The following is a 19486-nucleotide window of genomic DNA, read 5'->3' as shown; positions in this document are numbered from 1 at the left end:
CGACAGCCCACTTATAAAAGAAACACACAGATGCTTATATTATTTAAACTGTTTGGCCTAATTGCTCAGGCTTCTTGTTAACTGTTCTTATATCTTAAATTAACCCATTTCTATAAATCTACATCTTGCCATGTGGCTCATGGCTTACCGGCATCTTCACATGTTGCTTGTCATGGCGGCGGCTGGCAGTGTCTCTCTGCCTCAGCCTTCCACTTCCCAGACTTCTCCTCTCTCCTTGTCCCACCTATACTTCCTGCCTGGCTACTGGCCAATCAGTGTTTTATTTATTAACCAATCAGAGCAACACATTTAACATACAGAACATCCCACAGCAGGCATGTTTGTGAAGAGTTAATAATTAATAAGCAAGAGTTGTCTTGCTTATTAATTGGTATGGGGGGCGCAGCTCACTGTGGGCAGTACCATTCCCTTGGCAGGTGGTTCTGGGATGCATAAGGAAACTAGCTTGACATGAGCCTGAGAACAAGTCACCAAGAAGTGTTCCTCCATGGTTTTTATTCTTGAGTTCCTACCCTGACTTTACTCAGTTATGGACAAAGACTTGGAAAAGACCAAAAAAATCTTTTCTCCCCCTGCATTGCTGTTCTGAATAGTTTTATGTCAATCTGAGACAAGATAGAGTCATTTTGGAAAAGGGGAACCTCAGTTGAGAAAAATGCCTCCATAGGAATGGCCTGTAGCCAAGCCCACAGTGCATATTCTTAACTAGTAATTGACGTGGGAGGGCCCAGCCCATTGTGGGTGGTGCCGTCCCTGGGCTAGTGGTCCTGGGCTCTATAAGAAAATAGGTGCAGTTAAGTCATAAGGAGAAAGCCAGTAAGCATCACTTTTCCATGTCCTCTACATGAGCTCCTGCCCCAGGTTCCTGCCTTGACTGAGTTCCTGTCTTAACTCCCTTCAATGATTGAACAGAGATGTGGAAGCATAAATAAACCCTTTTCTCCCCACGATTTCGGTTACGGTGTTTATCACAGTTCTAGTAACCCTAACTAAGACTGTTGCTCTAAGTCAGAGCGCTTTATCACAGCAACAGAAAGGAAACTAGAATAGATCTATATTTCAACGTTAGGGGCACATGTAGGTAAGTGCACATGTACGTACTTGAGTTCATATGTATGTACACACTTGTGTGCATGGATGTAGAGGCCTGGGGTTCATGTCAGGTGTCTTCCTTGCTCTCCACCTATGTATTGAGACAGTGTCTCTCACTGAATCTAGAACTCACTGTTTCAGCTAGCTTGGATAGCGACCTCACTCCAGGGATTCCCCCTCCCTTTCCCTGTGTGCTGGGATTACAGGGGCGCCACCACACTTAACTGCTTTGGGTTCTGGGAGTCTGAACTCCTGTCCTCCCATCTGCAAGGCAAATGCTTTACTCTTTAAGCCATCTCTCCAGCTCCATTTTTTGTTCTTTTTTTTGAGTAATCATTTCTTTTCTTGTTTTCAAAAATTTTGTTTTCATTTTTAGTGATGGAATTCTTAGTTATTCAGTGACTACTTACTGTGTACTATGCACCAGGGATCTTTCCAGGTAAGATAAATACAGCCTTGAGCAAAGCCAACAGGAGAGTCAAGGCATGCAGTCTGGTGCTGGGGGGTTCCCACAGGGTCTCGAGGGTCTGTAGCTCAGGTCCCAGCTGGCATTTTCTCTTGCGGGTCTGGATAGCCCATGTAATTTGAGTCATAGACAACTCTGAGCACAAATCAACCCAAGAACCTCCAAATTGGTATTTGTGTTTTTCTGACTCAAGTACTTCTTGTTTTTTCTTTGTTTAGAAGTCATCCATATCTTCAGTGCTCACCAGAGCATTTTTCTGTAGCTGGCAGTGGAGTAGGTAGCTAGCTGCCTTGGGCCACTCTCATTAGAGAAGACGAGTTTCTTATGACCACCACCATCACATCAGCATCCTAAAGCTGGTAGATAAATCTCCTAAGCAACATGAGCATGCTCCTTTTGTAGAGTATGAAGGAAGTCTCATTCCTGTGGGACACAATTACAGTGTCTGCTTCTGCTGTCCCTAATGTAGTATATTCTAAGGTGAAGTTTGTACAGCGGTTCTTCTTATCCACAAAGGGTGTGTTCCTAGACCTGCAGTGGGTCCCTAAAATTGTGGCTAATGTCAAACTCCATCAGTACTATGGATTTCCTAGACATATCTGGGATCAAAGCTAGCTTGGAAATGAAGTAGGGTAAGAAATTAATAACAATAGCTAGTCCCATGTGTGTGTGTGTGTATATATATGACATAATGAACGTTATGTAGAATGTATGAATGTTTATTTGTGGAACTTTTCATGCAGTATTTTTTCTCTGCCTTGCCTTCACCTTCTGTCCATCCCTTCCCTTTTCTTCCCTCTATTTCTTTGACAGCCAACTGTGGGTAATTGAAACCCTGGCAAGGGAAACTGTGGATAAGCAGGATGACCACAGTATAGACATTATCTTCTTTGCAGCATTAATGCTCACCTCACATCTTGAGTCAGCTGGCCCTTTCTGAAGCCGGCTACATGGTTCTGCATACATACCTTTGGACCTGGCATGAAAGCAGGAAGGACAGATGTTACTATGAGCAAGGGAGACAAATCTTGGCTCTGCCACTTACCAGTTGCAAATCCCTGGCAAATTATCTAACTTCCCCGTTTTAGGCCCCTCCAGTACAGATTACTATAACAAGCATGGAAGCAGAACTCCCGTTGAGGACAGAGAAGCACTGTTATGGAAGTGGCAAAGTGTCTGATTCGAAGGCGCTTAATGGGGGCATGAAGGCACAGAGTGAGCAGGTCTGTGAGGGAGGCCTGAGGCTCTGCGTTTTGAGCAGGCTCTCCAGCATTAGCTACATCCCAAGACTTAGGACATAAATGTCCATAACTTTAGAGTTTGACATGTGGTTGAACCTTGCCTTTCCAGTTTGTTTGGGGCAAAACACTTTGTTTGAGTCTGTTCCTTCATTAAAAAACAAATTATTATTATTATTATTATTATTATTATTATTTACATTGAAAGACAGAGAGAGAAAGAGAGAGAGAGAGAGAGAGAGGGTAAACATATGTGGAGACTGGAGGACAACTTTTGGGAGTCCCTTTCTCCTTCCACCCTGTGGGCTGTGGGGACTGAACTCAGGTCATCAAGTTTGGTGGCAAGTACCTGTATCCATGGAGCCATCACTACAGCCTCTGAGCCTGTTTCTCAAATGGAGTCATTTTTGTTTTCTTCAGGGAAAGTGGGGCTTAAGAGAACAGTGTTACAATCACAGCATTATTTATTATTATTATTGCAGCTGCTGCTATTGTTTTATATATATATATATATATATATATATATATATATATATATATATATATATATATTGGTTTTTCGAGACAGCATTTCTTCGAGTAGTTTTGTTGCCTGTCCTGGATCTCCTTCTGTAGACCAGGCTGGCCTCGAACTCACAGAGATCTGCCTGCCTCTGCCTCCTGAGTGCTGGGATTAAAGGCGTGCACCACTGCCGCCAGCTGTTGTTGCTATTTTTAGTTAAGGTTTTGACAAATCACACTACAAGTTGACAATAAGGATGCCGGAGAAGGGACCGCAGCATCTGGCAGAGTGCACCCATCTCTTGGATGGTGCCTAGCGCGCAGTGCAAAGCTCAGAGGTGAATGGATGGTGTCTATAAAGTTCACGCTGGGGACCTCCTGCTGTGTAGGAATGGCGGGCCATTGTGAGTGTTTGGTTATAGGCTCCCCAGTCTCCTTTCTAGGTGGGAAACCCAGCAACACATTGTTCAATCATGTGAGAAAGTAGTTGTGCTCACTGAGTTTTCTTTCTTTGCTGCTGGAGCACACCAGATTCTAGGCTGTGGGGTAAGGACTCTCATCTTTTGGAACTGGGACCCCAGATACCTGAGGCTAGAGTACTTGGTCAAGTGTTCTATGTTGAGTAGGCTTCTCCGCTTTGTCAAAGTGAGACCTGGGTCTAGCTCAGCTCTCAGAAGACTGCTGAAGGTCCGGGGAGCCTCCCAAGTCTTTGAACTACATTTTCCCCCCCTCATTTGTTGCAAATTATTTTTTCTTCTTTTCTAACTTTTTTCTTTCTTCTTTTTTCTTCTTTCTTTCTTTCTTTCTTTCTTTCTTTCTTTCTTTCTTTCTTTCTTTCTTTCTTTCTTTCTTTCTTTCTTTCTTTCTTTCTTTCTTTCTTTCTTTCTTTTCTTTCTTTCTTTCTTCTTTTGAGATAGGGTTTCTCTGTATAACAGTCCTGGCTGTCCTGGAACTCACTCTGCAGACCAGGCTGGCCTCAAACTCAGAAGTCTGCCTGCTTCTGCCTCCAGAGTGCTGGGATTAAAGGCATGTGCTGCCACACTGGCCTTTTCTAACTCTTTAAATTAGTGAGGAAGTAGTGGGTTTCGTTTTACCATGGTCATGTGCAGATGTAGTTATATTTGTTCAACTTTCCCCATCTGCTGCCCTCCCTTGTGACTGTTCTGCCATTGCTGGTCCTCATCTTCCCTCTAAATAGTCCAAATAGCCCTGCTTTCTGCTGTCATGGCCCACGCATCCCATAACCCTATCTTATGCCTCCCCTTGCCCATTAAGGTCTCATACTCCTTTTTCATGATCCTCTTTTGCACCTTCATTTTATACACATGCACACACACACACACACACACACACACACACACACACACACACACACACACACACACACCTTCCATATAAATTTAGAGTTTGTATATGAAAGAAAGCACACAGAGATTTTCTTTCTGAGGTCAGCTTATTTCTCTTAACACAATTATCTTCAATACCATTCATTTTCCTGTAAATCTCATCATTTCATTTTTTTATAGTCGAACAAAATTCTTTCTTCATCCATTCTTCTGTTGATGAGCATCCAGACTTCTGTTTTTTGGCTTTTGTGAGTAGCTTAGCTGTAGCCGTGGGTATGCACGTATCTCTGAGATATGTTGACTTGGAAGTCCATCATACGCACACTCACAAGTGGCATGATAGTTGAACAACAGTTCAAAACCCATTTTCTTTTTTATAAAATTTGCCTAAAAATAATTCCATAAGTAATGGCAAACTTCCCTACACAGAAAAATAAGAAACACAGATGATGAAAAAAATAAGTATTTCTGAAACATACAATTACAAACTTCTCATCTTCCCTCCCTGCCCCTTCCTACTACTGGACAAGATCTCACTATGTCCCCTAGACTGGCCTGCCTTGAACTCATCTTTCTGCCTTAGCCTCTCAAGTGCTGGGATTACAGTCATGGACCCCTACACTTGAGGGTAAATTCTTTTAACAATTTGAAGTAAGATTTTTTTAAAGTTGTTTATGTGTGTGTCCCACAGATAAGAATGTAGTTTATACCTTACACATTTGTAAATGGTTGAAAAAAATTAAAAATAATAATATTCTGTGACATGTAAAATGTATTTGAAATTCACATTTCAGTGTCCATGAGTACAATCTTATTGGAAGAAATTAGTATCTGCAATTTATCTATGGCTACACCCCGGGTATAGAATAATTTTATTGAGCTGAGATGCTCACAGGCTTCACTGTTTACTGTCTGGTTCTCTGTTGCAACAGTTTGAAGACTGGTGATAAAACCAACATCTTTTTTTTTCTTTCATTTTTCTTTATTAAGAAATTTTCTACTCACTCCACATACTATCCACAAACTCCCCCTTCTCCCTCCTCCCACCCCCCAGCCCTCTTTCCCAAGCCACCCCACAACCTCACATCCCCCAAATCGAGGTCTCCCATGGGGAGTCAGCAGAGCCCAGCACACTGTGCCTAGGCAGGTCCAAGCCCCTTCCCACTGCACCGAGACTGTGCAAGGTGTCACACCACAGGCACTGGATTCCAGAAGCCTGCCCATAGACCAGGAACAGATCCCGATCCCCCTGCCTTGGTGCCCCCAAAACAGTTTGAGCCAAACAACTGTCTTCTGTATCCACAGGGCCTAGTCCAGTCCCATGGGGGCTCCACAGCCACCAGTCCACAGTTCATGGGCTTCCACCAGTGTGGCCGATTATCTCTGCACGTCCTCCCATCATGATCTTGATGTCCCTCGCCTGCAGTATCTCTCCCCTCTCTCATCAATTGGATTCCCAGAGCTCAGTCTGGTCCCTGGCCGTGGATCTCTGTATCTGCCCCCATCAGTCACTGGACAAAGGCTCTGTGATGACAGCTAGGTTATTTGCTAGGTTGGTCACTAGAGTAGACCGGTCCAGGCACCCTCTGGACCACTGCCAGCAGACCAAGGTGGGGTCAACCTTGTGGATTCCTGAGAGTCTCCCCAGCATCCTGCCTCTTCCTATTCCAATGATGTCCTCATCTATCATGGTATCTTCCTCCCTGCCCTCCCACTCTGTCCCTGTTCCAGCTTGACCCTCCCATTTCCCTATGTTGTCTTCCCCCACTCCTCGCCCTCTGCCACCCCCCACCCCCAGTTCACTCATGTAGATCTCATCCACTTCTCCTTCACAGGGTCATCCATGTGTCCCTCCTAGGGTCTTTTCCTGTTAGCTAGCCTCTCTTGAGTTGTGGGTTGCAGTCTGGCCATCCATTCCCTCCCATTTAGTATCTACTTATGAGTGAGTACATACTATGTTTGTCCTTCTGAGTCTGGGTTACCTCACTCAAGATGATATTTTCTAGATCCATCCATTTGCCTGCAAATATCATGATATCATTGTTTTTTACTGCTGAGTAGTACTCCATTGTACTACATATACTCCAGTGTATATGTGCCATATTTTCTTTATCCATTCTTCAGTTGAGGGGCATCTAGGTTGTTTCCAGGTTCTTATCAACAAATAATGCTGATATGAACATAGTTGAGCATGTGTCCTTGTGGTAAGATTGAGCATTCCTTGGGTTTATGTCCAAGAGTGGTATAACTGGGTCTTGAGGAAGACTTATTCCCAATTTTCTGAGAAACCGCCATACTGATTTCCAGAATGGCTGTACAAGTTTGCATTCCCACCAACAGTGGAGGAGTGTTCCCTTTTCTCCACATCCTCTCCAACATAAGCTGTCTTCAGTGTTTTTGATCTTAGCCATTCTGACAGGTATAAGATGGTATCTCAGAGTTGTTTTGATTTGCATTTCCCTCATGCCTAAGGATGTAAAACCAACATCTTTTGATTAACTTTATCTAATTTACGGGAGACACTTTTCTATATAGGGATGTAGTTTTCTCCAAAATAATTTCATTTGTAAATAAAAAATTGCACATTTGTCCAGATCTAGTGTGTCTATTAGTTTTCTTTTTTTTTTTCTAAAATTTATTTTGTGTGTGTGTATATAGGTGTTTTGCCTGAGTGTGTCTCTAAGCATCACATAAGTGCAGTATCCACAGAGGCCAGAGGAGGGCGCCTGATCCCCTGAAACTGGAATTTCAGACAGTTGTTAGCTTCCCAAGGCTCCTGAGAATCATAGCTAGGTCCTCTGCAAGAACAGCCAGTGCACTGAGCCATCTCTCCAGCCCTTAGTAGTTTTTTTCCATTGCTTTTCATTTATAGATTACTGCTAATTCTCAGTCATCCAGTGAGTTAGATGTCATTTGTTCATTAAAATTCTTTGCAAATAACAAACCAAAAAGAGTGTCTTACACAAGTAGAGCTGATGGGAAGAAGTTTGGCTTTGAGAACATAGGTTTGCTGTGGAGACTTTGGACAGGGCTCCTTTGGGTATTTGAAGGGCAGGAGTGGTAAAGACGCCATTAGTCTCCTCTCAGCTCCTTTGTGTCTTTGCATTCTAGGCATTTGTTTTTTGCATAGTCTTCCTCTGTCCATCAGTGCATGAGACTCTGGTTTGTGAGCATCTTGAGTCTCTGTACTCACAGACAGAAGGCATTTTGCCCACTCACTATTCTAACAGAGATTAACTTGTTTCCCTTCCTAGCATTTTTTTTTTTTTTTTTTTTTTGGTTTTTCGAGACAAGGTTTCTCTGTGTAGCTTTGTGCCTTTCCTGGAACTCACTTGGTAGCCCAGGCTGGCCTTGAACTCACAGAGATCTGCCTGCCTCTGCCTCCCAAGTGCTGGGATTAAAAGCGTGCGCCACCACCGCCCGGCCCTTCCTAGCCTTTTAAAACATACTTACAGGGAGAAAAATGAGTGGATTAACTTTAGCCAGGTTTTACTTACAAGGGCTACAACCTGCGTATCAGCGCCTCTGTGTGTTAGAGGGCACTGACTTGAATGAGGGATGGCCCCTATAGGCTCATATATTCGCATGCTTAGACCCCAATTGACAGATGCACTGTTTGGGTAGGATTAGGATGCATGTCCTTGTTGGAGTAGGTGTGTCACTGTGGGTGGGGTCTGAGGTTTCCAAAGCCTCAGTTTCTTTCTCTCTCTGCCTGCTACCTGTGGATCAGGATATAAAGCTCTCAGCTACTGCTCTATCACCATGCCTGTCTGCTTCCCTGCCTTGATGATCATGGATTAACCATCTGAAACTGTAAGCAAGCCCCCAGTTAAATGCTTTCCTTTATAAGTTGCCTTGGTCTTGGTGTCTCTTCACAGCAACAGAAGAGTAACTAAGACAGGGTGTAACTATGGATTGGGTAGATATGCCACTATGTTGCTACTAGTTTTCAGAGTAGGCAATAATCAAATTGTATGGCCATCAAGTGAGTTGTTCAAGTAGTCATTTTCAAGTATAAATGTATAGACTCCCTCCAGAGGTCATATTTACTTTGGATAGATAAGACTACAAGGAAGTTATGATAGTAACATTATATTTGGCCTGTAGATTCTGTGTTGCTCATTTCTCATCTCATTGCTTGGTAGATCACTGGAAGGTAAGAATTCTTTCTGTGGTTTTTTTTTTTTTAATTTTATTTTATTTTATTTTATTTTTTTATTGTGTTGCCAGGCTACAGCTTGGAGACAATGGACAGACACAGGTATTGGAATCTCCTCCTGGTCAACTGCTGTGCCCAGAGTGCTTTGATCCATCAGTGGAAGGATATTGAGTGAAAATGATCTGCATGCCAATCTGGGCTGGCATCTTATCATTTAGCCAGGCTCATATCTTGTGTTCAATGCCAGTAACTAAATCTCCAAGCTCAATTAGCAATGGTTACAGCCCAGTAAGCATGAATCAGAAACTGTTTGACATGATGCTTCATCGGGAGAGATGTAGCCACAACCCTGTGCCAGAGCCCGTGGGGGAGGCCTCTGGTACCGTGGATCCCATTCTTGGGATGCTGTTATTAAAATATGCCACGATTTTATGGATTTATTTATCTCAAGTTGAATGAGTAAAACTTGCCATGTGGTTTTGTAAAATGTCACTCTGTCTGAAATAGTCCTGGGAATTGGATGCTTGTTGGAAAATCTCTTTATGCAGGGAAGCACTGAAGCATGGACAGCAGGTGTGCTAGGAGTCGCCTGATTACTCCCACACTCATCCCTTCCATGTTTTCCTCTAACTATAAACTCAACACATCCTCTATTTTGTCATGTGATTTTGAGTGGCACAGATCCCACACACAGATCCAGAAATAGGCGATGATTGACCCAAGTCGATTTGCATATTCTTCCTCTGGTCCCCTGTATTAATTTTTGTTGAGTCAAATGACTTATTTCAAGGTGAGGAAAGAGATCCCAAGACCTGGATATGTGCCAGTGGAGCTGACATGTTACTTTTCTTGGATCATACAGGATAAAAATGTGAGACGAAACAGAGGCAGCTATTTTTCTATTTTGTTGTCATGGTGTAGCTTAAGTTACTATGTATGTTTGAAGGAATATCCATCAAATGGGTTTTGATGATGAAGCTGACCTGTAAAAGGCAGAGTCTGAAACAACAACAACAACAGAAACCAAGACACCCAGGGTCCCTGGAAATATTGCTTAAATGATTGAGCCAGCAAGCTTCATTGGAAGACCCTCCCAAATTGTAACTCAACTACTTAATCCATTTGAGTGGTTTTCAACGATTTGCTACAGATTCCAATCTCATATTTAACATCTCTAAATACTTACTCTGAATAGATGCTTGCTTGACAATTTGAATGGCTTCTTCCAAATGCTTGGCCCACTAGTCTCTTGATGGTCAGTGGGTCAGAAATATAAAGAAATGGCAAGAATAGATCCCAGTATAGACCCAGCTTTCTGTTTGCATGACTAATGGGCATTTTTGTCAGGGTTGAGATATGATAATTGCTTTATTTGACAGCATTTGCAGTCTTTTGAAAGAAGGGGAAATAATTATATAATCAGTATGGTAAATGACTCCTTCTCTTCCTTATGGTCTAGCTTTATAAATTTTTAAGGGAATGTAGGGCTGTAGCCCAAATAGTTTTCTCTCTGACTTTCAACTGATGAAGTCTCATTAAGGATGTTGTGGACAGTAATGGGCATTTGACAAGTTTGCTTCATTTAGCACAATTTCTTTCCCTATGTGTGTATTTGCTTTGAGCTGCACACATGACAATTCTGGCTTCTGGTTGTGACTTGGGAGGGAGTCTGCTGAGGTGGAGGATGCTTTCAGGAAAAAGGCTTCTCAGCTCTCTAAAGAACAGAGAATTTTGCATTGCTGTACCTCTAGGCTTCTTTTTGTGTGAGCTTTCTTGGCTGGTTGCCAAGAGTTTTCTTTATGTCTTAATTTGTGTCGCAGAAAGCATCCTGATGCAGTCTGTCAGGACCATGCGAATTAGGGAGCTGTTGATTCCCCTAAGGAGCCTAAAAAGAGAAAAGGAAAAAGACATCTAAATATATCTGCAGTGGCTCTTTTAGGTTTATCTGGCCATTCTGGTTCTCTGTGCACGGCCATATCCTCAAACATGGATGAGATGAGTGGTCTGTGTGATTGCTGAATTTGGAGAGCTCTATTTTGTAAAGTAGTGGTACTTGAATATTATTCATAGATTATCATAAGTTCATGGGCTCACTCTCATACACACTTAAGAAAACATCTTTTTATGAGTATATGCGGGGATAGTATTAAATACTTAATAAGCATTTTAAGAATATAAATTCATGTATAACTCAAGCAAGAAATAAAAAGAAATCATCCGGGTGTGGTGGTGGATGCCTTTAATTCCAGCACTCAGGAGGCAGAGGCAGGCAGATCTCTGAGTTCGAGGTCAGCCTGGAGGTTCAGGACAGCCAGGGCCTCACAGAGAAACCCTGTCTTGAAAAACCAATAAATAAAAATAAGTGAAAAGACGTAAATAATGTATTCTCTTGTGTTCTCTGTCTAAACTTATAAAACCTACCAAATGGTCTAAATTGTGAGACACATAGTTCATTAAAATGCTCATGATTTACAAATCAGTTGTTAACTCTTAGGATGTGTTGATGGCAGAGCTGTTGGTTGTTCAGTGACACCTTGTGACTAGGCATAGGGGCTTTCAGCGTGTACTTCAGTCTCTCTGTTCTGTTCAGAGCTCTGCCGTCTTAAGGAACAGAGTTGCTTTTAAAACCAGTAATATTATTCATGGCTCTGAGACCTCTCTGAGCCTCTGCTGAACTCAGCAATCGCATTAAAATTCTTTTCTAGCTTTTGTAAATGCTGCCTAAAACTTTATGTGGCTAAATTCCCTCTTATCAAGTAAGCTATGAAAATCACTTACTGGAATGTCATTTTTAATTAAGCTGAAAGTATACTTGAGGCCAAACGAGAGGTGTGCAGTGTGAAGGTGAAGCATGTACCTCTGCTGCTAGGGTGTCTGCGTTTGGAGCCGCACTCAGTCGCTCACATGTCTTTCTTTAAAAAGTATTTTTATTAATTCTTTGGGCATTTAACCCAATTTATTTTGATCATATTCAACATCATTTCTCTAACTCCTTCAAGATCCACCCCCACTCTCCAACTTCCCAAACTTTGTCTCCTATTATTATTATTATTTAAAAAATAATCAGTTGAATCTAATTTGTGCTGGCCATATATGCCTGGATGTGAGGCCATCCACTGGAGAGTGGTATAACTACCAAGAGCCACACCCTTAAAGAAAACATTCTCCCTACTCCAGAAACCATCACCTGTCCATAGCTCCTCGGGTAGGACTGAGGGCTTATGAACTCTTCCCTCCAGACTAATGCTAACTGGCTCAGTCTTGTGTGGGCAACTACAGCTGCCATGATTTCATGAGTGTAGAGGTCCTGTGATGTGTGGGAGAAAGTTTCACCTTGGTCTTCTCCAACCTCAGGCTCTATCCATGTTACCACCACTCTTTCTTGATTATCCCTGACCTTGAAAGAGGACATGGCATAGATGTCCCCACTGTGGCTGAGTTCTTCACATTGGCCAGTTGTGGGTTTCTGTGTTAACCACCTATTGTCCATTGCACACAGAAACTTTTTGAATGAGGACCAAGAGCTTCACTGGTCTATGAGTAGAGAGACACAAATTTGGAGTCCTATTTCATACTAAGTCCATTTAGCAGAATAATAGTAGGTCCACTTCTGGGGCCTATGAGCTCCCAGCCATTGGCTCTTGTTCACATTTATAGTACCAAGACTGTGTTTCCTCCTATGGAGTGAACCTTAAATTCAATCAGAAAGTGGTTGACTTCTTCCATTACATTCAGGTCAGTATCCCACCCATGGACATATCTTACTACACCAGTCACGGTCATGACTGTATTCATAGAGTTCACAGCCAGATAAGACTGTTCTCCTGCAGAGGCTTCTATAGCACCTTCCGGTATTATGAAATCTAGCCAGCAGAGAGGAAACTTACTGGTTAGCACTAATTTGATTCCTTCATGTACTGTCACCAACATGTGTGTTATCTTCAGACATAGGGTTTTACTATTAAATTCTGGTATATATCTAAGAACAGTAGCAAAAGCCTGTACTTTTGGGCATGCCACTTACATTGTAAATACATCCTTGTCCTGTTGTGGAATATTAGTTGAAGATGTGTTACATTCATTTATGTTGTGGAATATTTGTTTAATGATGCAAAGATGTGTTGCATTCTTTTATGTTACATTTGTTTAACTCTGTGAAGCTGTGTTACTTTGCCTGCCTAAAATACCTGATTGGTCTAATAAAGAGCTGAATGGCCGGCCAATAGCTAGGCAGGAGAGGGATGAGCAGGGCTGACAGGCAGAGAGAATAAATAGAAGGAGAAAAAGAGAAGAGGGAGAAGAAAGAACAGATGGAGAAGAAGAAGGAGAAAGAGAGAGGATTACAGATGCCAGACACCCAGCTACACAGAAAGTCATGGCGTAAGAAGTAAAGCATATAGACTAGAGAAAGATAAAGGCCCAGAGGCAGAAGGTAGATGGGATAGTTTAAGTTGAGAAAAGCTGGCTAGAAACAAGTCAAGCTAAGGTCAGGCATTTATACATTTTTTTTTTTTTGGTTTTTTCGAGACAGGGTTTCTCTGTGTAGCTTTGCGCCTTTCCTGAAACTCACTCTTTAGCCCAGGCTGGCCTCGAACTCACAGAGATCCACCTGCCTCTGCCTCCCAAGTGCTGGGATTAAAGGCATGTGCCACCACCGCCCGGCGCATTTATACATTTATAAGTAAGAATAAGTCTCTGTGTGATTGTTTGGAAGCTGGGTGGCAGCCCCAGAGAGTAAAGAGTAAAACAACAACAATGACAACAACAAGCCCAACTACATTGTCCCTCAGTTTCTTTTTTTTTTAAATATTTATTTATTTATTATGTATACAGAAGAGGGTGCCAGATCTCATTACAGGTGGTTGTGAGCCACCATGTGGTTGCTGGGAATTGAACTCAGGACCTCTGGAAGAGCAGTCAGCGCTCTTAACCTCTGAACCATCTCTCCAGTCCAAAATTATTTACTTATTTTTATTTTATGTGTACATTTGTCTGTATGAGGGTGTCAGACCTCCCCTGGAACTGGAGTTACAGACAGTTGTGTGTTGCCATGTGGGTACTTGGAATTGAACCTGGGACCTCTGAAAGAGCAGCCAGTGTACTTAACCACTAAGCCCTCTCTCCAGTCCTTCCCTTAGTTTCTTTATCTGTAAAACACAGAACAATATGTCTAGGCCTCTGAAAAAGTATTCCCATCATTTGGGAGTGTCATTCAGGAAGCTTCCCAACTGGCCTTAGCCTGCAGTGGTTCTTTTTCTCCTTGACTCAGCCATCTGTTATCTCCATTTCTCTCTGGCTCTTGCTGAACTTGGCTTATGGTGTCTTACATTTCACAAGTGGCCACATGGAAATGAATCCAGGGGCTTTGGGGCTTTGGGTAGGCAGTCATAGCTTTAGTGGTCTAGGGGGATATTTAGGGCTTGACCCACTGTCAAGAATATTCCTGTCTCTGCCAGGTGAGGACATGATAGCAGGTGAAGGCAAAGGTGATAGCCAAGTAGCAGGTGAATGATATTGATATTTGTCTGCAGGGTGTGGAAGCTTTCACCCAGTGGTCCCTATATGCATGCTTAGCCACTGGAGACAGTGAGGAGAATCTATGGAAGGAAGCAAGCACAGATATGTTGGGCTATCTTGAGTGTCTTGGGCAACAAATGAGAAAGGATACCATCTATGGGGTCCTGGAGGTGTGGGATATACTGGTTAGTAACCGTTTTGTGACTGGATTATGGGGATGTAGGGATTTGGGGATGTGGGAAAAGAATTCTCTGAAGAGTTTGAAGTAATTGCTGTTTATGGAAAACCAAATAGGCCTCAGTGTTTAATAAACTGATACTGCCCCGCTGATAAAGCAAAACACCAAAAACCAACCCCCCAAACAGCTATGTATCAAGCCTCAGTGTTGGGCTTATAAGCAGGGGAGAATGGAGATACAATAAAGTACTTGTTTTTAGTGTGGTGTAGAATGGAAAATGTAAAATGGAAACACAGGTACTTAATTAAGTTGCCCCGGACAAAATAGTCATTGTGGAAGCGTTGGGACTGGAATGTAGGCCTTCTTGTCTCACAGCCTTCCCAGGCTGGTGTGTGCAGGAGAGGGAGGTGGGAATGGTGCTGTGGACAGAGATGCTGGTCATGCCAGGGTTCCCGTAAATAGCCATCAGACCCGCAGGAGTCACATCTTGTCATTCCGTCATCTTGCTTCACATGTCAAGTGGCAATTAAAGGAACACAAATAGAAATGTGGCCATGTCTCTCCGTGCCTGTGGCTGCTCTAAAAGGCAAATGGATTCCCTCTTGGGAGGTTTTAGGGGCCTGCAGCACTTACGTGTGGCTTCCTGAGTCCAGCCTTGTATCCTCAGGAAGTGAGATGCCTGTCATGAGCAGCCAACCAGAGGGACAATTCCATCTCACTGAACATGAGAATCTGTTTTTGGAATCTGTGAGAGCCAAGAAACCGTCGGTGATGTTTTCCTTTAAGCAAAGATGCTTGCGAAGTGGCTGTAGTAGTGATGAGGGTGGGTGGGCTGCCAGAGTTCTGGAGAGTCAGGGCTGGCTTGGTTTAAGTGACAGTTTTTGACATTTTTCTTTATGAATTTAGAAATCTTAGAACAAAATCATACAGCTATGGTGGTATCTGTTCCTTGGAGAAGTCCAGTGTCTCATAAGCTGAACTGGGAATTAGGTCAAATGTAGAGGCTTTGCAAGCTTGTTCAGTGTATCTTGGGCAACAGAGGCAGCCTGGGCTAGCTACCAATCTCAAAGGGCAAATGGATAAATCAGCATTATCACTCAGTTTTACTTTGTTTATGTGCAAATTTGCACATGTGCATGTGCACGCGTGTATGGGTGCGTGTGTGTGTGTGTGTGTGTGTGTGTGTGTGTGTGTGTGTGTGTGTATGTGTGTGTGTGTGTATAGAAAGGTTGTAATTCTAATATCCAGCTTGGCAAGTGTTAAACACCATATCTTGACACTCTAGGATATGAACACTGCGGCAAAGATTATACTTATACAAAACAGGGCTTTGCTCTTCTCTTGTAGACACATTTCTAAATAGTCTTATTAAATAAGAAACACAGAGCCAACACAGAGGAGCAAGCTGTAGAGATCAGAGCAATAGCCGCCAACTAACCTTAGCTTACCACCTCACTGTAGCTTCCCGAGAGAGCTCCTTCTTGTCTAACCTGTGCCTTTATTGCCTTTCTGTTCTGCCTTCTCATTGGCTCTAAGCCCAGCCACATCACTTCCTTGTCACTGCCTGTCTATACTGACCTCCAGGTCTCTGTGGCTGGTACTGGGATTAAAGGCATGTGTCACCATGCTTGGCTGTGTCCTTGACCACACAGAGACTCTACCTGCCATGTGATTGGATTAAGGGTGTGTGTTACCACTGCCTGACTTCTGTTTATGGCTATGACCTCTGATCTCTATGTAAACTTTATTAACATACAAATAAAATACCACATTTCAGCACAAATGAAATATCACCACATTCTCTTCTGGGTTTTCACTTAGACCTCGTTTCCTCCTTTCCTTCCTCAGTGTTTGAAGATGCCATTCTCTTACTGAACTCTCTGGTCTTCACATATCCTGTTCCTATCAGCCGAATCTTTGTGTCATCTTCAAAATTCTGACATAAGTTGAAATTCTGTCTCCAACTTGATGTCTGATGATATTAGGATATAAAGCCTCTGGGTGAAAATTAGATCATAAAAGTAGGGCCTCCAGGAAAACACTTAGAGACCTCATAAAGGCCGTTAAGCCTTGAAGCTACTTCTTTGCCCTCTAGCAAGTGAGAACAAAGTGAAAAGGATTCCTCCTATGACCCAGGAAGCCCATTATCCCCAGACACCGAATCTCCCAGTGCCTTGATCTTGGGCTACACAGGGTCCAGACCTATAAGGAAAGACTAAACAAAACAAGCAAACACCCTTCTGATGTAGCTACCTAGTCTATGACATTTTGCTATAGCAACCCAAATGGACCAAGGCAATTGTAATGATACGTATATTTCAGATATTTGTGTATTTATTTGGATTCTGTCTTTTCTTATAGACCATAAACTACAAAAGAATAGGGGCATACCTGTTTTAGATCTCATTTAAAAGTGAAAATATAAGAAAAGTGAAAATATCTTTGATGGGTCATGCAGGACACTGAAGGTAGCTGACACTTGGCAATTAGCTATTCTGCAGGCACCGAAAGTGCCTGGTATATCACAGGTTCTTGGACTAACTGGACTGAATGAATGAGTACATAGAGATAGTATATTAGTAATGAAATCTAAACCTTCTCTAAGATAATTTAATCATAGAAAGATATGTTACAAAGCTTACAAGGAGACCTGGATGCTATTTTTAGTTTATAATAATATTCAAAGTCTTGACTCTATATACTTTTCATTGCTTTGCAAACCATAGCATCTGTAAAATGACTTTTAAAAAATGTGTGTACATTTGAGGGGCATCAGGAGACTCACAGGTCTCATATGTGATCTTTGAAGTAAGTAGGCTGCAAATTTTTAGTGATTTTATTTTGGAATGTCAGATAACAGGCAGCTGAAATCGAAACAGCTTCAAATGTCATGAAATGTCTTCTTGTAATTCTTTTCAAGCATTAAATGCATTAAACCTTAAAGATACAGTCTGCATTTCCCGCATCTCTGTGAATCTGAACTGACCAAGCATACACAATCACATCCAAGATGCATTTCTTATCAGAATGGACTGCATTCTTGATTTCTTCCAAATCCTCACATTAGTTTTTTTAGATAACAGCAAAAGGTAGAGGTTTGAAAACTATTTATTGTAAGTAAATTGTTTCTAGTAAGTAGTTTAGATTTTATGGCTGCCTGCTCTCTGTTCCAACTACTCAGCTCTGCTGTACCAGCATAAAAGGAACAACATTCTACAGAGTTGTGGCTTGTTCTCATAAACATATTCCATATATAAACTACCCAGAGGACTGGCTGCAAGTAGTGTGCTCTCTGGCCATTGGTTACACGTTAGCTGTGAAAAAAGACATATGTTGGTTCAAATCCTGACTGTACCACTTAGAAGTGGGGAAACCTGCAGCAAAATTCTTACATTTGGTCATCTGTGAGAAAGCTGACCTCCTAGGAGTGTTGTGAATTCAAGCGGAAAGTCTGCCTGACATTTGGGCATCTCAAGTTCTCTTCACTATCTCTTTATCTTTAGATCTCTAATTGCATGCCTCTGTATGTAAAATAAGTCTATCCATATCTGGATATGGCTATATAAATCATATCAGACATACACATTTCAAATATATGACAGTTATTTATGATGTGACACATACATCCATATATAAGTATATACACACACACACACACATATATATATATACATGTATATACACATACCTATATACATGTATACATACAAATACACACCTATATGCCACATCAGACATATATTTCCTTAAACATATATATGTATTATTTTCTTTAAAATTTATTGCTTGGGAAGTATCTGTGTTTTCATAATTTTGTACTCTGGCTCCTTTTCCATGGCTTCAGGTCTTCCTGTCTTCTCTGCTCAAAGTGACCCACACATATATTATTTGCAGTGTATACTGTGTTTATTTTTAAACCAACTGTGTTAATTTTTTTTATTGGTAAATCTTGGAGGCCTCACCAGCTTCCTGGCAGGTCTTCTGGCTCTTCCCATGACTGATTCCTTCTCACCCTTGAGGTCTCAGCTGACCTGCCAGCCACTCTGAGGTCATCTCTGCTCTCAGGGGTCATCGCTGACTGCTCTAAAGACTAGGTCCTGTTCCCTGCATCTGCTGTTTCCTTTAGCCCATTTAATACAATTTATAATTGTTAGAAATGGCTGTATTACTGTCTGGTCACTAGATTTCAATACTTTGCAAAGTAAGACAAGAATCACAACCTTCTGGGGACAGCATTCTTAGCACCAGTCAGGTGCCTGACATATCCTAAGTGCCCAATAGCTACCAGCAGAGTGATAGAATGCTCGTGTTTGTGTTTCTCAGTGGGCTTTGCAATGGCCATCTACTGAGTGCTGATTGATGAATCTAGTCACTGCCTTTTACAAACTGTGGCCAATGCCCACCTTTGTTCCTCTACCCAAACTGCCACACTGCTTCCCCTTCTTCAAATGTTACTAATTTTTTTTTTTTTTGTGTGTGTGTGTGTGTGTGTGTGTGTGTGTGTGTGTGTGTCAGATTTCCCTATCCTAAGATCAAGCCAGGATTTCTATGTAATCTGGTCACATATTTGGCACTTGTTAAATGAAGAGCATTTAACAGTTCATACCAGACTAGACTGCTACTCACAACTCCAGGGAGGCTACCTAGAAAACAGGACCCTAAGAAAGACACAAGGATCGCCCAACGACAGAGAAATGGATGAGATCTACATGAACAACATGGAAGTGAGTGGGGGTAATGAAGGGCAAGGTTCGAGGGAAAGAGAGCTTAGGGGAGTGGGAGATCCCAGATGGATCAAGAACAGAGAGGGAGAACAAGGAAAAAGAGACCATAATAAATGAAGACCACATGAGAACAAGAAGAAGTAAAGTGCTAGAGAGGTCCCCAGAAATCCACAAAGATACCTCTACAATAGACTACTGGCAATGGTCTAGAGAAAGCCCGAACTGACCTACTCTGGTGACAAGA

Source organism: Peromyscus maniculatus, chromosome 19, assembly GCF_049852395.1.
Source record: "Peromyscus maniculatus bairdii isolate BWxNUB_F1_BW_parent chromosome 19, HU_Pman_BW_mat_3.1, whole genome shotgun sequence".
NCBI classification, from domain to species: Eukaryota; Metazoa; Chordata; class Mammalia; order Rodentia; family Cricetidae; genus Peromyscus; species Peromyscus maniculatus.
Note: the sequence above shows the minus strand (reverse complement) of the source record.